General features: G+C 38.5%; 1 protein-coding gene across 1 annotated transcript in view; it reads right to left on the bottom strand.

The window, feature by feature from the left end:
- Nucleotides 1-606: 606 nt before the first annotated feature.
- The window catches only part of LOC124596556 (G patch domain-containing protein 11), a 132,757-nt gene continuing 107,783 nt past the window's right edge, over nucleotides 607-25,580 (bottom strand). Inside the window, exon 6 of the transcript XR_006978319.1 lies at nucleotides 607-4,732. The gene's annotated coding sequence lies outside the window, so the exon portion shown is untranslated. The remainder of the gene's footprint in view (nucleotides 4,733-25,580) is intronic.

Below are 25,580 nucleotides of genomic sequence, written 5' to 3'. Positions count from 1 at the left end.
TCAGGCTAATGACTACTCACTCTTCTACAGAATTGTCTGTAGACCTGTTGTCTGACTTCCTTGTGCAAATAACAAATTTTGTGACATGGCCTGTTTTTGAGTCTGCTACACACCACAATTTGTACCCTTGTTTACCTGATTTCAAAAGCATATACTGCCTGAGCAATGCACATCCCTTTGAAATATATCTTCCATTCATTCACAGCTAATACCTCATTGGCAGTTTGTGTTGTTTAGAAAAGTTATGAGTTATGACCTAGTGAAGTTTTCACGATTTGGATGCTGTCTTGGAGGATTCATACTACTGCTATTTTTTTAAAAATAGTTTGACATATCTTTTTGAAATATCTGCATGTCACAGACTTTGATATATCGGGTTGACCTAGAGCAGGTTCTGTACTCCAGCAGTACACTACTTATGGAAACACAAATATAATCTTCAAGGTTTTCATACCATTCCACTTACTCATCTATAGTTAATTGTTTCCAGTTCTTTGTTGTCTCACGGTCTGACCAGATTGCCATTTTTGTTTCAAGTGCTCTACATACAGATTTGACTGCTGAACCACACACTCTAACATCTCAGTGGCAAATAAATAAAGGAGGTAGTCTTCCTCTGTGTTTTATTTTGTCAATCTGCTGCCTGCAACAGGTTCTCCATATGTATGAACATGAAGCAAGTCAACAACAGTGGTATCCACCAGAAACCTCAATTCCAAACACTGGTACTATTTGGACTGCTATTATCATGATGTAGAACTAAACATGACTCAGTGCCCACATGTCTGAAACATATTCATTATCTGTTTCAGAATCCTCAGGATCACTAAGTAAAAATAGTAGTAACTCCAATGATTCTCGTGTGTATCCTTCACATAGATTCACTTCTTTGACATTTTTGCTACAAAACGCAGTGAACCATTGTGACATGAACAATAAATGATAAATTAATTTTCTTCAGGCTAGGAAGTAACAATGTATCTAATGCATATTCTGATTGCAAGAAATCAAACAATAGAAACTCCAGGTAGGAATATCAGCAAAGTAGGAAATGACAGATTGCTGCTTACCATAAATAAGTCATTTTAAGTTGCAGACAAGTACAATTAAACGACACTTACACGAAGCTCTTGCCACAGCTTTCATCGGCAAAAGAGAAACACACACACCATTCATACGCTCAAGCAAGCACACTTTGAGCACACATGACCACCAAATTCGGCAGCTCGGGCCAGTATGCAACAATCACTTGGGATGGAAGCAGCAATCTGGAGGGCACTGGAAAGGGGAAGGGACAGCAGTGTTTAGGTGGGGGGAGAGAAAAATGCTGTCTGCCAGAGTGTGCAGGAAGTAGAATGCCAACAGGCACGGGGTCAGGAGGTTGAGGCAGGGAGGTAGGAGTGAAAAAGGAGGAGGAGGAGGAGGAGGAGGAGGAGGAGGAGAAGATTAGTGTTTAAATCCCGTCGACAACGAGGTCATTAGAGACGGAGCGCAAGCTCGGGTGAGGGAAGGATGGGGAAGGAAATCGGCCGTGCCCTTTCAAAGGAACCATCCCAGCATTTGCCTGAAGTGATTTAGGGAAATCACGAAAAAGGAGAAGAGTGGGGAAAGGTGTGCAGGTGTGTTGACAGAGGGTGGGTGACAAAAATGGGGAGGAGACAATAGGACAGAGGGAGTGGAAACTGTCGGGTGGAGGGTCTGAGGGTAGTAGGAGCAGAGAATGTGTTGTAAGGATAGCTCCCATCTGCGCAGTTCAGAAGAGCTGGTGGTGAATGGGAGGATCCAGGTGTGTGATGTTCAGCTTCTTGTTGTGCTATAGAGTGGACTAGCTTGTTCTTGACTGGAGTTTGGCAGTGCCCATTCATCTTAGTGGACAGCTGTACACTACTATCCCTTCCCCTTCTTCTTCCCCAACCCTTCCAGATGGCTGCTTCACCCCAAGTGATAGCTGCATTATGACTACCAACAGGTAGTCATAACAATATAAAAACCGGTGCAGTGATTGCAGCAGGGCTGATAAACCATATGTCTCCTTTCACCGGTGGCCCAGCCTCTGATGTGGTAGGATAAACTTGTGACAGGATTGGAATAAGAAATGCTGGGCAGGTGGATTGGGCAGCTTTTGCACGTTGGTCTTCCATGGGGATATGATCCTTGTAGCAGGGGGTTGGGATTGGGAGTGGCACAGGTATGGAACCGGAGATTGTGCAAGTTGGGTGGGCGACGGAACACCACTTTAGGATTCCTTCGGGGCTGGTTCTTGGGGGTGGTGGGACGGTTCAGGTTGTGAGGGGAAATGGCGCAGCAGGTTTGTTTGTGGACTAGGTCTGGGGGAGCGCCCCCTTTGCCACTCATACCACCCCAGACTGGAACAATTGGACCAAATCCTTTGCCAGGGCTTTGATTACCTATCATCATGCCCTGAAACGAGGGACATACTACTCAAGATACTTTCCACCCTTCCTAAAGTGGTGTTCCGTCACTCACTCAACCTTCACAACATCCAAGCATATTCCTATACCATTCCCAATCCCAAACCCTTGCTACAAGGATCATTTCCCTGCGAAGATCCAGGTGCAAGACCTGCCCAATCCACAAACTCAGCACTTCCGATTCCAGTCTTGTCACAGGTTTATCATACTCCATCAGAGGCCAGGCCACTTGTGAAAGCAGTCATGTGATCTATCAGCTCTGCTGCAATCACTGCACAGCTTTTTATATAGTTATGACTACCAACCAGCTGTCCACTAGGATGAATGTCCACTGCCAAACTCCAACCAAAAGCAAACTAGTCCACCCTGTAGCACAACACGCAGCAGAACATAACATGCTTGACTTCAATGGCTGCTCCACTACCCAAGCCACCTGGATCATCCCCTCCACCACCAGCTTTTCTGAACTGCGCAGTGGGAGTTATCCTTACAACACTTTCTCCGCTCACGTAATTACTCCGGCCTCAACCTACAATGACCCACTGTCTACCTCCCCCTCCCCCACCCACATTGTATCACCTCCTTACCATTCTTGTCTTCCACCCTCTGCCTGCCGTTCTCTACCAATATGTCCACCCATCTTACCCCATTGCTTGCCTTTTTTTTGCTCCTTTTCTCTCCACCTCCCAGCCCCACAAACTCTTGACAGTGCACTGTGTGTGTGTGTGTGTGTGTGTGTGTGTGTGTGTGTGTGTGTGTGTGTGTGTGTTTCCTCTCTTGCTGATGAAGGTTGTGGCCTAAAGCTTTGTGCAAGTGTCTTAATTGAGCCTGTCTGCAACTTAATGTGTCTTCTTTACAGTAAGTAGCAATCTATCTTCTCCTACATTGCTAATGGTAAGAAACAATGACAATGACAAAAAATTTTAGGTGATTAAAAGAAAGATTAGGAACTTTCAACAAGACAGTGACAAGTGTACTTGATTGCACAGCTGGCCAGCCAAAGTGGGGCCAGCTAGCTGAGGTGGACGAGCCGAGAACAGAGTGCAGGCATGCTTGGAGACAGACTAACCATAGAGATTGAGGGGAAAAATTCCAAGTGTGGGATAGGAGGCTGCTCCCTTTCTAGACAGCAGTGAGATGGAGGCACTAATAATGTAGGTGTCCACCAAATGCAGCCTCCTTACGTGGGTGTAGGATTGTAGAGTGGAGGTGTTGTCCAGCAGTTTGACAGGGCACTAATAAGACATCATTCAATAAATGGTCATCGATTTCCAAAGGTTATACAATCACTCTGTCTTCTTCTCGATTTGGCTTAGCAGTGGGTGTGCTGTACCCACACTACACGGAGGCACAGGGTAGCGCCCTGGCGTAGTCCAAGGTTTGTGCCGCAGCCCTGTCACACAAGGGTGCGACAGCCAGCATGTCTCTGCGGCCTGGTGTGGCTGTGGACATCTGTCAGAGCCTCAGCACTCTCGTTGAGTGTAGTTGCACTCAGGCTTGCCCCCAGAAATCACCATGCACCTGTTGCTGGTTGTCGTGATGGTGGGTAGGTGGAAGACCCAACAGAGACACAGGACAGCTCGAAAGTTGGTCCCAATACTTGTATTGCCCGTGAGTGGCAGCACAGGCACTCTGCTCTCAAGTTGAACAGCTCGTGAGCACATTGGTTCTTCATTCATGGAAGACTAGCATTGCCCTCATCTTCAGGTAGTCACAGGTGTAACTGGCAGGAATGCAGCTTGTAGAGTTGAAGTTCCCTCCACATCAAGACAGCTGCAGACTTGTAGCAATGACTCCAAGCTGGTGGTGGGCAGCAAAACTTTGTTGTCTTCACCAAGTCATTCTGTAACTAGTAGCGGTGACCATACATTGGTATCAGTGATCCAAATGGAGTGGCAAGACTCAGATTGAATGGAAGGAAGAAGAAGGTTTTATAGCAGTCGATGACTTGATGCCACCTTACTGTGCTCCTATTTTCTGAGTCAGTCAGCATTCCTGGCTGGCCTAATGTGTTGTTTCAGAGTGTCAGAACATTTTTTTTTGCAAAGTTTGCAGCCTGAAATGCATTCTTGTGACATGCCTAAGTGTAGTTACTACACGTAGCCCTGTTCAGAGGATAGCATTGTGCCTGCTCTGAACTTTCTCAAAGTGCTGAATCAGGTGTTGCTGACACTCTCCCTTCCACAGTCTGAGGCAATGAGCTCCCTGCTTGTTTGTGCTTCGGCTTTTCTGAGTGATGACACTGGTTACGCCATCACTGCATCCTTGACGGGCATGCTCCACTTAGCGTCGTCCAAGTCCTACCAACAAAATTTTATTCCTTACTTAATTACTATTCTGCTGTGCAAAAACAGGTTGAAAGGTGGAGATGGATAATAGTATTTCTTCAAAAAAGCATAACATGCCTTACAAACCTGCTATGTAAAAATCAGACACAACAAAGATAACACAGAATGTGAAAGTACTTCTCAAATTGTAAATGTTTTAATTGTAATAGTTTATTAAAAATTAACAAATGAACCAGTCATGCAATATATACTTAGAATAAGTCACAATCTTTGCCATTACTATGAAGTCTCCACATATAAACATAGCACGAGATCAACATGCATGTCCTTGACCATTATCCAATAAATTCTGTTATATAAGCAATGAAGTGCAATAATTTAAGAAATATTTTAATTTTTGTTAAATATGAACATGTTACAGCACCAGACATGGCAACATATTCATGTATTTTATTGACAACTAATGTAAAAATTTATAGATATTTTAATGAGAGATTGCAAAATAACCACAAGATTTTATTCTCAATGCACTACTATGTTGTGTATGTGTGATTGTCTTTTATAATTGAATGCTGGTCATTTATACATATGAAACACTAGCAAACCCAACAATGCTTCGCAATTGTTAAATGTGTGTGGGAATTTTATATACATGCTTAACTCCTCCCCCTCTCCAACTCGCCCCCCACTCTGCCCTCTTACCCCTCTCTCTGACCTTGAGCCTTATTTATTGTTATTACAAACAAAACATTAAAATGAATGAGTAAATCAGTCAAGATAATACATATATATATCGGGTATGAGAGTGTCCTCTCCAGCAGCTGTATCTGCGAGGGTAGTAGCTTCAATGACAGTATTCGGCATAGTTTTAACCTTCGAATGGATAGGATTACAAAGTTTCGGATGATTCAGATTCCGTAGCAGTATTCTAATTATAAGCCGATAAGACAAAAATACAACTCTCCTGTTTTCTGTAAAATTGATGGGTGAGGAAGACAACAAACACATACACTGTTGTGTACACAATTTTTGTTTGAAAATATATTTAAGGAGGCAAAATAATAAAGGTTTACACACCCTCCTGTCGTATTTGAATCTGATTGCAAGAAAGAAATCAAAATCACATAGCACAGCATAGTTAGTTTTAACAGAAAGCTAGTTAATTGTCAATTAAAAAAAATTAATAAAATAAATAAAACTCTCTCTCTCTCTCTCTCTCTCTCTCTCTCTCTCTCTCTCTCTCTCTCTCTCTCTGTGTCCTTTCAAATGGTATTGGTGTATTGCGTAAAAATTTTAAGTATATCAGGCAAGAACATTTTGAGAGTTTTGTTGACAACATATCCGCTTTATATATATTTTACAAAATCTATAGCTGATAGTGTCTGAATGTTATCAGAGCATTGTGTAAAAATTTGAAGTAATTTGATCGAGAACTTTTCCAGATTTTTGGAAACAAAGCTTCTCCTCATATATTACATGTATATTTATATATTACAAAATATATAGCCTATGTAAAAGTTCATTAGTGCATCATCTAAAAATTTGAAGTAAATCAGACAAGAAAATTTCGATATTTTCGGTAAAAATGTTTCTTCTTTATATACCACGTACATATTACATATATTAAAATATACAGCCTATACCCATCTAATGTTGATTAAGTAGTGTGTAAACACTTGAAGTAAATCAACCACGATTTTTGCTAAAAAGATTAAGCACTTTAAGGCAGCTCTAAAGCAAAACATTTTGCCGCATTTATTATTGCTAATAGAGCAACGAACATGTTACATATTCCTCATGATAGTAAAGATGATTAATGAACTTCAGCTTTTGTAGTGGCTGTTAAGAGAGATTTTCATGCTGATGAAATTTTAAAGATTCTGACACTAAATTTTGAGAGTTAATAAGTTGCTGTACGAAATTTCTCATGCATGCTACTGAGTTTGAATGCAGGGCTTGCATTGTAAGTGTATGTACTGCACAGCTTAGTTAATTAGTTACAGGTGATTCATCAGTTTTGCAAATGTGTGTAAAGGCTCCCATAACCAATCAAATAATTCATAGAACTCACTAGGTTGTCAAATTATTTAGCAACATGTCTGTCAAACATACACAGCTGAATAACTTCTTTATATTTCTGTCTACGATCATAGAATTGTTTAGTCCTTAGACTATTGGTTTCAGTCAGCGATGACCATCTTCAGATCTGCAGCAAACCACGAGAAAACAAAATACACCTAGTGTACAGCCTACATCTTAAAACAATGAAATAGGCTACAAAGGAAGTTATTACTTTCATGTACATGGAGAACATATGCTTAAAATATGATGAGGCGTAAATGTTTCAGAATGTGACCAAATGCAATGGAGTCATAGTGGCATCATCAAAAAATACACAAAATCAGCAAAGCGTCATTGCACATATTTAGAATATGGCGTACACCATACCACAATGCCTGTGGAGTCATCCTGTTAACAGCGTACCGTTCATAGCAAACTATGATGTAATAGTCACAAAAGCTTGTGTTGCCAACTCGTTAGATGTGGCAACTGTAAACCTATACATATGCATCAATTACATAATTGTACAAAATGAAATAAAATTAAGAATACAATAGGTAAAGTCTATAGTGGGACTACCAAGTGTACAAGTTATTACAGTGATAAAATGTAATAAGGTAATATGATTCTGAGGTGCTCTTGGGGGGAGGGGGGTGATCTTAGATACAATAATAACTTAGAGGAGAAGAATAAGGCTTTTGAAGCTGACAACATGACATAAAAATGGTAAAATAACCAAGGAAAGAAGCCAAATGGATGAAACAAAAGACTGAAGTAAGTGATCAATGCCTACAAGTACAGCTATCAGAAGGCAACTTGAAATTTATAACAAAAAAAGTAAGTGTCATCAAGAGTGCTCCCTGGGCAGAGTGATTTTGTACCCAGTGCCTACTTTACTTTCTTTGACAATATTCCACATTAACCATACAATGCATCTCTTATCTATGTCTTGCCTTGTCATTACTTGGTACAGAGGGCATTATGTATTTGATTTTCTAACCTGGATTGCATTACTCTCATGTTTTATTGTGCATCCTCTGTTTATATCCCCCCCATGAACCATGGACCTTGCCGTTGGTGGGGAGGCTTGCATGCCTCAGCGATACAGCTAGCCGTACCGTAGGTACAACCACAATGGAGGGGTATCTGTTGAGAGGCTAGACAAACATGTGGTTCCTGAAGAGGGGCAGCAGCCTTTTCAGTAGTGGCAGGGGCAACAGTCTGGATGATTGACTGATCTGGCCTTGTAACACTAACCAAAACGGCCTTGCTGTGCTGGTACGGCAAATGGCTGAAAAGCAAGGGGTAACTACAGCCACAATCTTTCCCGAGGGCATGCAGCTTTACTGTATGGTTAAATGATGATGGTGCCCTCTTGGGTAAAATATTCCGGAGGTAAAATAGTCCCCCATTCAGATTTCCGGGCAGAGACTACTCAAGATGACGTCATTATCAGGAGCAAGAAAACTGGTGTTCTACCGATTGGAGCGTGGAATGTTAGATCCCTTAATCGGGCAGGTAGGTTAGAAAATTTTAAAAGGGAAATGGATAGGTTAAAGTTAGATGTAGTGGGAATTAGTGAAGTTCGGTGACAGGAGGAACAAGACTTCTGGTCAGATGAATACAGGGTTATAAGCACAAAATCAAATAGAGGAAATGCTGGAGTAGGTTTAATAATTAATAAAAAACACAGTGCGGGTAAGATACTACAAACAGCATAGTGAACACATTATTGTGGCCAAGATAGACACGTAGCCCACGCCTACTCCAATAGTACAAGTTTATATGCCAACTAGCTCTGGTATTGACGAAGAGATTGATGAAATGTATAATGATACAAAAGAAATTATTCAGATAGTGAAGGGAGACGAAAATTTAATAGTCATGGGTGGCTGGAATTCGACAGTAGGAAAAGAAAGAGAAGGAAACATAGTAGGTGTATATGGATTGGGAGCAAGAAATGAAAGAGGAAGCCGCCTGGTATAATTCTGCACAGAGCATAACTTAATCATATCTAACACTTCGTTCAAGAATAATAAAAGAAGGTTGTATACATGGAAGAATCCTGGAGATACTGACAGGTTTCAGACAGATTATATAATGGTAAGACAGAGATTTAGGAACCAGGTTTTAAATTTTACGACATTTCCAGGGGCAGATGTGGACTCCAACCACAATATATTGGTTATGAACTGTAGATTAAAACTGAAGAAGGTGGGAATTTAAGGAGATGGGACCTGGATAAACTGACTAAACCAGAGGCTGTACAGAGTTTCAGGGAGAGCATAAGGGAACAATTGACAAGAATGGGGGAAAGAAATACAGTAGAAGAAGACTGGGTAGCTCTGAGGGATGAAGTAGTGAAGGCAGCAGAGGATCAAGTAGGTAAAAAGACGATGGCTAGTCGAAATCCTTGGGCAAAAGAAGAAATATTGAATTTAATTGATGAAGGGAGAAAATATAAAAATGCAGTAAATGAAGCAGGCAAAAAGGAATACAAACGTCTCAAACATGATATCGACAAGAAGTGCAAAATGGCTAAGCAGGGATGGCTAGAGGACAAATGTAAGGATGTAGACACATGTATCACTAGGAGTAAGATAGATGCTGCCTAGAGGAAAATTAAAGAGTCCTTCGGAGAAAAGAGAACCACTTCTATGAATATCAAGAGCTAAGATGGAAACCCAGTTCAAAGCAAAGAGGGGAAAGCAGAAAGGTGGAAGAAATATGTAAAGGGTCTATACAAGGGCGATGTACTTGAGGACAATATTATGGAAATCGAAGAGGACGTAGATGAAGATGAAATGGGAGATATGATACTGCGTGAAGAGTTTGACAGAGCACTGAAAGGCCTAAGTCGAAACAAGGCCCCGGGAGTAGACAACATTCCATTAGAACTACTGACAGCCTTGGGAGAGCCAGTCCTGACAAACCTCTACCATCTGGTGAGCAAGATGTACGAGACAGGCGAAATACCCTAACACTTCAATAAGGATATAATAGTTCCAATCCCAAAGAAAGCAGGTGTTGACAGATGTAAAAATTACCGAACTATCAGTTTAATAAGCCACGGCTGCAAAATACTAACACAAATTCTTTACAGGCAAATGGAAAAGCTGGTAGAAGCCAACCTTGGGGAAGATCAGTTTGGATTCCGTACAAATGTTGGAACACATGAGGCAATACTGACCCGACGACTTACCTTAGAAAATAAATTAAGAAAAGGCAAACCTACGTTTCTAGCATTTGTACACTTAGAGAAAGCTTTTGACAATGTTGACTGGAATACACTCCTTCAAATTATGAAGGTGGCAGGGGTAAAATACAGGGAGCGAAAGGCTATTTACAATTTGTACAGAAACCAGATGGCAATTATAAGAGTCGAGGGACATGAGAGAGAAGCAGTGGTTGGGAACGGAGTGAGACTGGGTTGTAGCCTCTCCCTGATGTTATTCTATCTGTATATTGAGCAAGCAGTAAAGGAAACAAAAGATAAATTTGGAGTAGGTATTAAAATCCATGGAGAAGAAATAAAAACTTTGAGGTTCGCCGATGACATTGTAATTCTGTCAGAGTCACCAAAGGACTTGGAAGAGCAGTTGAACGGAATGGACAGTGTCTTGAAAGGAGAATATAAGATGAACTTCAACAAAAGAAAAACGAAGGTAATGGAATGTAGTCGAATTAATGCTGAGGGAATTAAATTAGGAAATGAGACACTTAAAGTAGTAAAGGAGTTTTGCTATTTGGGGAGCAAAATAACTGATGATGGTCGAAGTAGGGAGGCAATGGCAATGACAAGGGCAAGGAAAGCGTTTCTGAAGAAGAGAAATTTGTTAATACCGAGTATAGATTTAAGTGTCAGGAAGTCGTTTCTGAAAGTATTTGTATGGAGTGTAGCCATGTATGGAACTGAAACATGGACGATAAACAGTTCGGACAAGAAGAGAATAGAAGCTTTCGAAATGTGGTGCTACAGAAGAATGCTAAAGATTAGATGGGTAGATCACATAACTAATGAGGAGGTGTTGACTAGAATTGGGGAGAAGAGAAATTTGTTGCACAGCTTGACTAGAAGAACAGACTGGTTGGTAGGACATGTTCTGAGGCATCAACGGATCACCAATTTAGTATTGGAGGGCAGCTGGAGGGTAAAAATCGTAGAGGGAGACCAAGAGATGACTACACTAAGCAGATTCAGAAGGATGTAGGTTGCAGTAGGTACTAGGAAATGAAGAAGCTTGCACAGGATAGAGTAGCATGGAGAGCTGAATCAAACCAGTCTCTGGACTGAAGACCACAACAAACAACCTCTGTTTATATAATCCATTGAAAAGCTAAAGAAACTGATACACCTGCCTAATATTGTTTAGGGCCCCCGCGAGCACACTGAAGTGTCACAACACAATGTGGCATGGAGTCGACTAATGTCTGAAGTACTGCTGTAGAGAACTGACACCAAGAATCCTGCAGGGCTGATCATAAATCTGTAAGAGTATGACGGGGTGGAGATCTCTTTTGAACAGATGTTGCAAGGCATCTGACATATGCTCAATAATGCTCATGTCTGGAGAGTTTGGTAGCTAGTGGAGGTGCTTAAACTAAGCGTTCCTGGAGCCACTCTGTAGCAATTCTGCACTTGTGGGGTGTCGCATTGTCCTGCTGGAACTGCCCAAGTTTGTCAGAACGCACAGTGGACATGAATGGATGCAGGTGATCAGACAGGATGCTTACATACACATCACCTGTTAGTTGTATCTACACATATCAAGGACCCAATATCACTCCAACTGCACACATCCCACACCATTACAGAGCCTCCACTAGGTTGAACAGTTTCCTGCTGACATGTAGGGTACGTGGATTCATGAAGTTGTCTCCTTACCCAGACATATCCATCCACTCAATACATCTTAAAACGAGACTCGTCTGACCCAGCAACATGTTTCCAGTCACCAACAGTCCAATGTTGGCATAGACGGGCCCAGGTGAGGTGTAAAGCTTTGTGTTGTGCAGTCATCAAGGGTACATAAGTGAGCCTTTGGCTACGAAAACCCATATCCATGATGATTCGTTGAATGGTTCACATGTTGACACTCGTTGATGACCCAACATCTAAATCTGCAGCAATTTGCAGAAGGGTTGCATTTCTGTCACACTGAATGATTCTCTTCAGTTGTCGTTGATCCCGTTCTTGCGGGATCTTTTTCCGGTGGCAGTGATGTTGGAGATTTTATGTTTTACCAGATTCACTTGTGAAATGGTCGTATGGGAAAACCCTCACTTCATCACTACCTCGGAGACACTGCATCCTGTCGCTTGTGCGCCAACTATATCACCACATTCAAACTCACTTAAATCTTGATAAACTACCATTGTAGTAGCAGTAACCAATCTAACAACTGTACCAGGCATTTTGTGTCTTATATAGGCCTTGCCAGCTGCAGCACCTTATTCTTTCTGTTTACGTATCTTTGTATCTGAATATACATGCCTATACCAGTTTCTTCAGTATATATTTCATCAACTATATAATCTCTTTAACAGACAGGTACAATATTATATGATTCTTGTCTTGGAATGGCGTGTTGCAGGGTATGATGGTCCTGTGGCAGTTAAGTTCCTCTAACCACTTCTCGCCTCTGCTTCATTCTGGTGGCTACACTAACAGATGGTGTTGATTACCTAATTCAGTCTTTTGTTTCATCCATTTGGCTTTTTTCCTTAGTTATCTTATCATTTTTTATATTATTTTGTTAGCTCTGTAAGCTTGTTCTCGGCTACGTTACTATTTATGTCTAAAATCACCGAAGGATGTCTCTGAAATCACATTTTCATTTAACCATTTCCTTTTTAACAATTTTAAATTTAACATTACTGATGCTTTTAATTTATTACATTTTACCACTGAAGTAACTTATAAACCTGGTAAGATGACTACAGACCTTACTTATTGTATTCTTAATCTTATTTCATTTTTTACAATCGTATAATTGACAATTATGTGTACGATTACGGTAGTGACATCTAATGAGATTACGACAAAAACATATTCTGAGGCTACTGTCCCATAGTTTGTTATGTATAGAAGCACTATTAATGGGATGACTCCATCACTGTGGTCTGTTTCACACCATGTTTTAAACATTTGCAATGATGCGAAGTTGATTGTGTGTGTATTTTCTGATGAAGCCACTATGGCTCCAATATACAGGGTGTATCAAAAAGAATTATCCGATCTGGTATGTCAATACTTCTGAAACTAATAAATATATACAATGAATTTTGTTTTTTGATGAACAGAAAGTTAAAAAAAAAATTCATTCCTTTTCATAGGTGTTAAATATGCTACCCTCGGATACATGAGATATGTCAATGCAGTAGTCAAATTGTTCCCACATTGCAGCAAGCATGCCATGAGTTACAGCTTCCACAGCTGTTGTTATGCGATGTCTCTGTTCATCATTGTCGTTGGTAATGGAGGCAGACAAACAGTCTTTTATAAACACCCACAAGAAATAATTATATACACTCACGGCCGGTGACCTTGGATGCCAGTAATATAAGGCTAAATCATTTGGTCCAGTTCAACAGATCCATCATTCATAATCCTTTGGTTTAAAAATTTCTGCACTTCCAGATGTCAGGGTGGCAGTGCCCCATCTGGGTGGTAAATGAAGTCGTTTGAATCAGTCTTCAGCTGTGGCAAAAGTAAGTTCTCAAGCGTATCGAGATATGTGCGTCCTGTAACAGAGTTCTCAGCAAAGAAAAATGGACCATACACCTTTTCCCATAAAACTGCACAAAACACATTAAATTCTGCAGAGTCTGTCTCATGTTGGGAACCAAGTGAAACTTAAGAAGTTGCTCTTTCCAAGAGCATGTTGTTCACACACACATATATCTCAAATAAAATAACAATTAGGCTTTCTTTAAATGGGATGATTCTTTTTGATACACTCTGTATTAGGTCATGTCTTAAAACAGTTATGCCTCATCATATTTTAAGCACATATTTTCCATACAAATGTAAGTAATATTTTTTATTACGGCCTATTTTACTGTTTTATGATGTAGTCTGTAACTAGTTGTATTTGATTTTCTCGTATTTTGCTGCAGATCTGTAAATGGTCATAACTGAGAAAAACCGGTAGTCTAAAGACCATACTATTTTGTGTTCATAGACGGAAATAAAGGGAACTTGTTCTACACTTTCTGGGTCACGGTTCTGTTTGTGACTAAGGCACAGCTTATGACACAAGGACAGCATTTTACAGTGCTGAAAGATACTTTTCACTGATTGACGATTTAACAAATAAGTTTGACTACGCATGTGTTGGAGGCTTTGGGCGATAAAATTGTGAAGAAAAATGATTTTTGAAAGATTTTCCTTTATATTCCTTATTATTATACTCTTCCTTACACTGGATATAATCATCCACAGGATTAAATAACTATGACTATTTATTATAATATAATTAACTATTACAGCTATGGTATTTTCTTGACTATACTTCCTTCCATGGTTATTCTAACTGTACGCTTCAAAGGTACCTCTTCAGCATCCATGCAGTGTTGGGAGGTCTGTGATATACTTTTTGTGACATAAAGGCATCTACTGATGAATTCCAACAGGCACATACTGCCCAAGAAGTACATCAAACAGAATAATAATAATAATAATAATAATAATAGGAAGGAAAATAGGAACTGAAAACAGAATTGACAGCAAGAACCAAGACAAAAGCTATAAATACTTATGCTATACCAATATTGACCTACTCATTTGGAGTAGTGAAATGGAGTAACACAGACCTAGAAGAACTCAATATACTTACACGATCACAATGCCACAAATATAGAATACATCACATACATTCAGCAACAGAAAGACTCACATTAAGCAGGAAGGAAGGAGGAAGGGGATTTATCGACATAAAAAACCTACATTATGGACAGGTAGACAATTTAAGAAAATTCTTTCTAGAACGAGCAGAAACTAGCAAAATACACAAAGCAATCACGCATATAAATACATCGGCTACACCACTGCAATTTCATAACCACTTCTACAACCCTATGGATCACATAACATCAACAGATACGAAGAAAGTAAATTGGAAAAAGAAAATACTACATGGCAAGCACCCGTATCGTCTAACACAGCCACACATCGATCAAGACGCATCCAACACATGGCTAAGAAAAGGCAATATATACAGTGAGATGGAAGGATTCATGATTGCAATACAGGATCAAACAATAAACACCAGATATTACAGCAAGCATTTTATTAAAGATCCCAATACCACAACAGATAAATGCAGACTTTGCAAACAACAAATAGAAACAGTAGACCACATCACAAATGGATGTACAATACTAGCAAATACAGAATACCCCAGAAGACATGACAATGTAGCAAAAATAATACACCAACAGCTTGCCTTACAACATAAACTTATAAAACAACACATTCCCATGTACAAGTATGCACCACAAAATGTACTGGAGAATGATAAATACAAATTATACTGGAACAGAACCATTATAACAGATAAAACAATACCGCATAACAAACCTGACATCATACTCACCAATAAAAAGAAGAAATTAACACAACTAATTGAAATATCCATACCCAATACAACAAATATACAAAAGAAAACAGGAGAAAAAATTGAAAAATACTTCCAACTGGTTGAGGAAGTCAAGGACATGTGGCATCAGGATAAAGTTGACATTATACCAATTATACTATCAACTACAGGAGTCATACCACACAATATCCATCAGCACATCAATGCAATACAGCTACATCCAAACTTATATATACAGCTTCAGAAATCCGTAATTACTGATACATGTTCAATCACCCGAAAGTTTCTAAATGCAATATAACATATACCGTACAGTTAAAAGGAAGTCATGCTTGATCAAGGTCCACGTCACTTTCCATTTTTGACCAGACATAACGTCTGAGAAAAGAAAGAAATAATAATAAAACAACAATACGCATGTACTAACACATAATACCATATGCAAAATGTGGGCTTGTGCACTATTTAAAACATGCATGACCATATGTAACATAGCTAAAATACATGGTAACTCCTTTACAAAGACTATGAGGGTACGAAAACTTCACACTTCTGACTTTAAAGTGAAAGATTCTGAATTTAACTATGTATGAATTCTGTTTCTTTACAGCTTGTGTTTGATGAACAAAAGCCAGTTGCTTGTCCGACTTTGCGATATTAAATACCGCTCTGGAAGAGTGCTAAATCTACCTTTCTGAAAAATAAATGCCAATAAACAAATAAAATGATGTAATGATTTAGTCAGTAGGAGAGCTTAATTTTCGTGTGATCTTGTGTATTTTGCATGTAGTTAGTCACCTCAAGAGATGATGCATGTCTTTGAAGTGGGAACATGATCACATTAACTTCTTAGAGGAAGTGCTAGTGGGCAGTGTTTGCGCATGCTCCAAGGGTCACTGTCCCAGGCTAGAATAGCACAATGGCCCTGGAGTAAGAGCCACAGTCAACAATATTTATAGCGAGTGGAGAAACCAATAAACATTTTCAAATATCTTAATTCTCTTGGTATGTATCAAACTGGCAACCGCTTAAAAATAAACCTTTAAACTCTCATGTCAGATTTGGAGAGGACAAGACATGTGATATTCCTGTATTAAGACAGACTCGTGTAGAAGAATTTGATGTATGATTATTGGAGAATATAGGAAGAATGTTGTTGAAGAAACTCTTGATATTTAATTCCAAGATTATGATTTTATGTTAAAGCATTCCTGCATTACTCCAGACTGCAGAAGAAAAGAAGTTGGAGATCTGCACAGTCACTGTCAAGAATTTCACTGAACTTAATAGCTCAGTTCAAATCAATACCATGAAAAGTCAACATGCTCAAAGCATAGAATACACGGAACACTGCAACTTCGAGATGACAGACGTACAAATGTTTATGTTTCACTAACGCAATATGAGCAAAAATAACGTTTGTTGGTATTTATCTCTTTTTACTGTTAGCTTCCACAATTCTGGAAACTGAAATCAAGGGATTATATGGACAAAAACTAAAGACCACAACCATTATCAGAATGGTACAATTGTTCTGTCCTTCCCATGCACATATTACACAGCAATACATGAGAAAAATCTTTAGTCTATGCACAACGAACAAGTAGGAGTATAAAAAAATATTTTTTTTCTAATAATTCATGTATTACTTCATTTTCCATAGTAAGGTCACTCAGTGTTCAAAATCTGCTCCATTTGGCAGGTATCTAAAAGCTATAGATAATTGTTGAGAAAACGAAATAAATTTCTGCATAATTGTGTCCTCTTCAAATGTGAATGAAAGTTTACGATTTCATCACACCTCAGGTGTAATATTTTTAGCAGAATTTCATGGATATATTTATCTCTGGATGTCAACCATTCCCTGGATCAGTGTCTAGTTTTCTTTTTCTTCTTTATATACACCTAAAGCCAGTGCAAAAAATGCTTTGCCTGCATGCTTTGCCTACCAATGCCAACATACTTCCTGCCATGATATGCACAGCAGGACAGTTGCTTGTAAAGTGAGGTTAAGTTCGACAAACAACTGGTACGTCTGCGGGCTTGGTTGACCAATGGGGAGCATACAGTGAACTTGATAAAGAAATATGTTTTTTCTTATGCAGCCCACCTTGAATTCCTCTCCTGTGTCGACCTTTTCGTCTCTGAGTAGCACTAGCAACCTACGTCCTTAACTATTTGCTGGATGCATTCCAATCTCTGTCTTCCTCCACAAATTTTATTTTCTAGGATGTGTTAACAAATGTTCTATCATCCTCTCCATTCTTCTTGTCAATGTTTTCCTTCAATATTATTCTGTGACACCACATCTCAAATGCGTTCTCTTCTGTTCCGGATTCCAGGGGCCTTAAGGGCACTATTTGCATATTTCTTGAATAAACATTTGCTTTGAACTTTAAACAATCTGATTTAGTGCACATTATTATCCTACAGGATGTTCAACCATTTGTTCCACAAGATATATCTAGCTGGAATTTGTCAGATACTAATGTCTATGGTCCCTTGGTGGTGTAAACATTTAAGTGTCTACATCAATGCAGTCAAAATATAAGACAATTTATGACATATATTTTGATACTCACAAACGTACTCATCAAAACCTACAGGTTACTTCCAATTGATGCAGTGTCATAAAATTTGGCAAGAAGCAAAGTTTGACAGAAACAATACAACAAAAAATACATATTTCTGCCATTCCTTGTCTGTATGTGTTTCTAGCAGTCCATTATGAACCCTTTTTCTCATGTACACATAAAGATATCAAGTTGACATTTACGTCAAATACTAAGGTCTACGGGCACTTGGTGGTGTAAATTATGTAAACTTCTAAGCAACGGAAATCAAAAGACATATTTTTAAACTCGTAAACTTACTCATCAAGATCTATGGATGTACTATCTATATACATAGTGGAACTGGTGGTCTACTGAAAAAGTGCATACCTGTAAACCCAGAGGTCACAGGTTTGAATCCCAGTTGAACCATGGATTTTTCAGTTTTCATTATAACCTAGCCGTCATCTCTCAATGATACAAGGAGTCACAGGGCGAAAAAAAAGTGCTCCAGATTAAACGTTAAGCTGTACGTCCCTTTTCCCTGGCTGCATAACTGGAGCAGGTTAGCACACGCAAGTCACCGAGGTGGCATCCGATAGAAAGACTTGCGCCAGGCTACTAAGCCTCTTGAAATATCAACACCAAAACAATAACTATTGTTATTATAATTAGCTATATATATAGCTAAGTTTTAAAAGAACCCACAGAGCATGACTCCAACTTGCACTTGCCATGTTTTCCCTAACTAGTCCTGGTATTAATAGGTTGGATGAATATTTATTTCATCATACACAGTTTATGTTCCTGAGACATACTGAGTCTCACTTTTACCTACGATAATGATGTAGGCAAAAGGAAAGAATTAAAATTGGCACGTGCGCTGGGATTCGAGCCCAAATCTCCTGCTTACTAGGCAGACGCACTAGCCACTATGCCGTACCAGCACATTGGCTACCACAGCTGCATGGACTACCCTAATGTCTCCATCCCCATACATATACCATTCATCCCCATACGTATACCAACTGACACCTCAGCCCATTGTTTTTCCCCTTCTAAAATTGCATCAGAATTGCTATGGCTCTCCAATATTGGAACAGCATCTTGGCAATGAGTGAAATGGTGTTAATCCTGCCCATCTCTTAGAAAAAGGAGATATATTAATCGTATACAGTTGATGTTTCGGAGACTTACTGAGTCTCTCCTACATCTACAATAATGAAGTAGGCTGAAGCAACACATTAAAATCTGTGCAGGTGCCAGGGTTTGAACCCAGGTGCCCTGCTTACTAGACAGATGTGTTAGCCATTACATCACACTGACACTCGGCTACCAAAGTTTCATGGACTACCCTAGTTACGATTACTATTATTATTGTTGTTGTTGTTGTTGTTGTGGTTGTTGTTGTGGTCTTCAGTCCTGAAACTGGTTTGATGCAGCTCTCCATGCTACTCTATCCTGTGCAAGCTTCTTCATCTCCCAGTACCTACTGCAACCTACATCCTTCTGAATCTGTATGTGTTTGAATAATTAAGTTAGCACGGAACCATGAGAGTGTGAGTCCTATTCACACTTGCCCTTTTTATTCTAACTAGGGTTTCTGATTTCATTGACAAACAGCCTGTCTTATGAGGAGGGATCATTCTGCCCACCCAACGAGCCAATAATGTACAGAAATGTCTCAATTTTTATGTAATGTTGCCAAACATTGTCCAGAAATGGATGACAGGTTTATTCCATGAGGTTTCCAAATTTTGTGCTTGCACATTCCGATGTCATTCCATTAATTGGTTTATGTCTTGATCGACCCCAGGACAAACAAAAACCGCTGGTACCAGTTCCCTGGAAGGCTTAACTCATGTCAATTGTGATGATAAAACTATTTTTAGTAAGACCCGAAATCTTTATTTCTTTTACCATTAATTCCATTGTGTTTCAGGGTCCCATAAAAATAATGATTTTATATAAACACTTGTAAGACTGGATTTGAACAGTTGACTCTGATGAAGTCGCATCGCATTTTGACCCTCTTATTCTCGGAAGCTGTTATGTATTGGCACAAAAAAGGTGTCGCTTATTTTCATCGTTCTATCATCCTGTCAAGTTTTGACTCATCAGATGGTGGCCTATCGCACGTTCCCCTTGTTAGTATTTAATACGAACAGTGATAATGTTATTCTTCTTGGAAATGTACAAATTAGCTTATGAATCCGTACTTGTTTGCTCATTTGCAGGGAAGGTATTTGTGGGGGAAGAGTAAGGCTATGAGATACTTAGTGAGTCTGCAAACAAATACTTTCATTGACCAAGTGACGAAACTGGAAATGAAAAGAACTGCAATTACAACAATATGGAAAGGACAGATTGCTACTCTTCATACAGAGGAGGCGCGAAGTCATAAACGAGCACAATGAAAAAGAGCGCTAGAAATATTATCAGCTTCTAGACAAGGTCCTTCTTCAGAAATAGAAAACACACTCTCTCTCTCTCTCTCTCTCTCTCTCTCTCTCTCTCTCTCACACACACACACACACACACACACACACGGCCACTGCCTCCAGGTGCCTTAGTGTGAGAGCTCTACTTCTGAAAAAGTACCTTGCCCAAAATCTGATATTTATTTTTCATTGTGCCTGTCTGTGATTCAACACCACCTCTATATGGCGAGTAAGAATCTACTCATTCCATATTTTATTGTTATATCCTGGACTTTCCATTGTTTTAAATAACTGCAATTGGTGTATATGACTAAGTATCCCTCATCACATAATAATTTTCTATTGGTTTTAAATAGTCTGTGGTCCTTTGTGGAAGGAACATCAGCAAAAGACAGGTTGTGAAAACGTGTGTGCTGCATAAGTGATGCTACAACCAAAATGTGACTAACTGCTTGATGTTCAGTATATACTCAGGTGGTGAAAGTTGGAATATATGAAATACAAAATAATAACATTATTATATTAAATGTGGGAATGGCATGCGTTTGCAATTTAAGCTAGCTGTTTTGTACTGCTCAAAATGTAATGTTAGTGTTTATATTCCTGTAGAATAAAAGAATTCTATGTAAAAGCCAAAAAGTTTAATGACAAAGTGAAAACATACAGTAATACTTTCAAATACATTTTTTTACTGAAAGGGAATATTGGCACAGAATAAATTTGTTTGACAAGGATAGGTCTACAAAACTAAATCAGATCAAAAGATACTATAAGAATCTGGTGAAATTTGCATTAAGAAAATATATGAGGTGTGTGAGAACAGTAATGAGACTGACAACACTGTGAGCAATCTGGCAATGCTGTGCTGTTGTTCTTGTGTAGACCGGTGTGTTCATCCATTCCAGAATCTCAGTTTCAGTCTCGTACAGCCATCATGTGATTTTTGAGAACGCCATCAGTGAAATTTTGCTTTTGTTGTGTGTTACAAAAACAGAACAGAGGAATTTAAAGCAACATCATGCAATCAAGTTTTTTTTTAACTTTGGGAATCTGCAATTTTGGCCTCTGAAAAGTTGAAACAGCCCTATGTGGAACATTCTTGCTAGTTTCACTGGTCCAAACAATTTTTGGAATGCGGAGAACACGCAGAAGATGAACCGTGCCCAGGGAGATCTTCAACTTCAAAAACCGACGAAAATGTCGAACAAGTGTATCTTCTTGAGATATCAGACCGATGTTTAACAATAAGGATGATGGGTGACCTGTTAAATTTAAAACACTTTCAGCATATATCGAATTTTGATCGAGGTTTAGCACATGTGAAAGGTTTGTGCCGAAAAACCTCACAACTGAGCAGAAGGGCAATAAAGAAATGTGTGCGTTGATCTTGAGAAGATTACCAATGACCATGAATGGTTCAGTCATCTGATCATAGGTGATTAATCCTTGACTTTCGAGCACATTTCTGAGACAAACTGGCAAAGTGAGGAGTGGCAACTGAGACATCACCTCAACCAAAAAAGCTGAAATGAGCAAATGAAAAACTGTTGATTTGCCTTTTTTTATTTTTTATTTTTTTTAATAGTAAAGGCAGGGTGTATATGCGAACAAGGAAAATAATAAAAAAAGAGATCCCAGATTTTTCCCATGTGCGCCTGTTACAAATTTACTTTTCCCAGGTGAAAATAATTATAGTGACAATACACTACTTTCCCCCAGAGCAGTAAAACTTATAAATTCTTTGAGTGGTAAATATTTTATACACTGGTATAGAATTCCTGGCACTTTAGGAAATGAAACCCAGCAAAAAACAATGCATTTTGTAAAGATATTCAATGCGTGGCAACATGTAAGTGGCTTATTTTCTTATTATGAAAGTATAAATACAAATTCCACCAAATACAGCTTGTAGCTTCCAATGAACTTAAAGATATCTCAAAAACTATTGATGGTATAACAAAAATATTTTGCAAAAAGTTGCTCCTGTATATTACCTGACCTCGGATAAGTATTTTATAGCCACAAAAAATTACTATGTCAGATTTATGCCACCTTACCCTATCATTGTTTTCTGTTGTATTGATCACTATTGTTCTTCTGTTGTGTATTTGAATTTGTTTAATAACTTGTATAGTGATGGATGGTCAAAAACAGAGTAATGGGGCGACATAAAGAAAAATAGCAGAAGAGAAGAAGAAAAAAATAAGTGAGGTGCTATCTCAGACACGAATGTTGGATTCCTTTTTCACAAAGCCTGCTGTCAGTAAAGAAAACAAAACATCAGGTAAGATTATATAATATAAATTGAATTTAGGGTATTTTGTGTAATGGACAATGTTGTAAAGGAGACTTTTCTATATATATATATATATATATATATAAAAAAAAAAAAAAAAAAAAAAAAAAAAAAAAAAAAAAACAAGCATACCAATTGCAAAGTTGTAACTTAATCCTTATCAGATATCTTCAAATTATCGCTAAAGTCTCCAAACTGGAAAATCGTCTTGCACTTACAAATAAAAATGACCGCCATTCAGTAACGGTGCAAGGCAATTTTTTAAGGCTGTTTTGAACTTCTCAATTATAGGGCAATCACATAAAAAATCAAAATATTTAAAAATGGTCAAGCAATCCTCACTTCATATGGATTGACTCAGGGATCAATCCATCACAGTTACTGTAACACTACCACAACACAGAAGGATAAACAAATTATTCAAAGATAGTAAATCTCTTAAGTACAGTAGGGATTATATATTTTTTTGTTTCAAGTGAAACTGAAGATGGCCCGAGTATGAAGGTAATAGACGACAATGTGACAGAATGTGAAACACTACTTCCTGGAACATCAGCTAGTGTTCAGTGAAAGGATGAATCTTCTGAGTTTCAGTTTGATTTTAACGACCCTGGTATAAGGCCAGAGAGGTTTTCTGACTCTGAAAGATGTAACATAAAAATGAGAGCAGAAAAGGAACGTGATCTTGACATCAGTAAGAGCGATAGAGAAGGTCGCAATTTAAGTAAAGATTGGTTTCTAAAGCAGTTAAAAAATGGGACAGAAGTTAAAAGGTCATGGCTAGGTTATAGTGAGAACAAAAATGTTTGATATTGTATTCCCTGCAGATTATAGGCTCAGATTCTGAGTCAAAATCATTCTTAGCTAAAGAGAAAGCTTAGTGAAAAATTGCCAGCCCATGAAAATTCAACAAACCATAAATTTTGTTTTTACTCTTGGATGGCTCTAGAGTCTTCTCTCAGAAGCGGAGGCATTGGTAGAGAGCTGCAAGACCATAGAAAAAAAGAGGAATATCACTGGAGAGCAGTGTTGCACTGTATTATTGATGCTGTTGTTTTTCTAGCAAAGCAAGGAAGTCCGTTTAGAGAAAAAAAAGAAGTTGGTGATTTTGGTGATCCACAGAGTGGGAAATTTGTAAATACCATTGATCTTATATCACACTATAATGTCCCCCTTCGTCTACATATTGAACGCCACAAAAAAAATGGGCAGATCAGCTATTTGATTGCCGACAAAATTAGACAAGACATAGTTAAAGATATTTTAGATGCTACGTACTTTTCATTGATGTTTGACTGCACTCCAGATATCAGCCACAATGAGCAGATGACTCAAGTAGTTCGCTATGTCAAGGCAAATGACTCAGAAGTAGTGGAAAGTTTTGTTGACTCTCTTCTAGTTACAGATAAAACAGGAGGTCTTAATCAAGAAATACTGAAAAACAGAACAAGATGGGTCGAACATTAAATACTGCAGAGGTCAGTATTATGACAATGTGCCAAACATGGCTGGGAAGTACAAACGGGTCCAGTCAAGAATACTTGTGAAGAATAACCTGGCCTATTTCGTACCATGTGCTGCTTACTCTTTAAATTTAGTAGGCGCACATGCGGGTGACACATCTGCTGAAGCCCAAACGTTTTTTTGGAACTGCCCACCGTTTGTATCTAATTTTTGTGGGTTCCACATCAACATGGGAAATCTTACAGAAACATGAACCCACAACATTAAAACCCAGAGCAAGACTAGGTGGTCTGCAAGAGCAGAGGCAGTTGAAGCAGTTTATAAGCATTTTCATGAAGTTGTAAAGGCTTTGGACGAAATTGAAACTTATAAGTTCTCAATATCAGAAACAAAAACAGAGGCAAGGCCTATTTTTAAAAAAATATGAGAAAACTCAAATTTATTGCCGTAACTTGTTTCTGGCATGCAATATTGAAAAAAGAGATCATGTTAATCAGTTTCTAAAAAGATTAGACCTTACAATTGATAAAGCTGTTCAAAACATTCAAGGCCTTTTGAACTTTCAGAAAATTTCCAGAGAATCTTGTACCTTTGAAGTTATTTCTGAGGCCAAAGTGCTAGCAGAAGATAATGAGGTACCAACAGTATTCTCAGAAAAAAGGATCAGAAGAAAGGAAAAAAAACGACCAATGAGATTTGTGAGGATGAAGTATCCAAACATTCACAGGAAGATTTGTTCAGGATGTCCCTGTTAGAAATAACTGACAGTGAAAATGGAGCTGAGTACCCGGTTTACTGCACTGGAGAACATCAGTGCAAAATTTTAGTTTTCTGTGTGGTGTCCAAATTCAAGAAATGGAAGTGGAGGACTTAAAGGCCAAAGCAGGAGAATTGTCTGATACCTATGCAGAAGTCTAAACAAGGAAGAGTTTATTTACGAAATTGAAAGTTTCAAACACCATGCCCTGGTAATAGAGAGAGACTTGCAAAATGCCACTGCATCATCCACATTAAGTTTGATTTATAAATTGGTAGAGGGGTATCCCAACATTACTACAGCCTTAAGAATATTCCTTACCATACCAGTTTCTGTTTGCTCTGGAGAAAGAAGTTTCAGCAAGCTGAAACTAATTAAAAATGTTTTGTGGAGTGTGACTGCTCAACAAAGATTAACAAATGTCAGTATAATATCCACAGAGCACAAACAAACTACTTCCATAAACTATGATGATACCAAAAACGTTTTTGCAGCCAAAAAAACTTGGAAAGCAAAGTTTTAAATTGATTATTGTATGAGATTTATGGTATATTCTTGTATGTTTTAAAATTGTTTATGCTTGTTTTCTTTAACCTTAATTCATTTAATAAAACAAGCTATTGTTGTCAGATATAGACATTTATTTTGAAATATATTACCCAATTTACTCTCAAAAATTTTTGATTTTT

Source organism: Schistocerca americana, chromosome 2 (assembly GCF_021461395.2).
Source record: "Schistocerca americana isolate TAMUIC-IGC-003095 chromosome 2, iqSchAmer2.1, whole genome shotgun sequence".
Classification (NCBI taxonomy): domain Eukaryota; kingdom Metazoa; phylum Arthropoda; class Insecta; order Orthoptera; family Acrididae; genus Schistocerca; species Schistocerca americana.
Note: the sequence above shows the minus strand (reverse complement) of the source record. Positions and strands in the feature narration are given on the sequence as shown.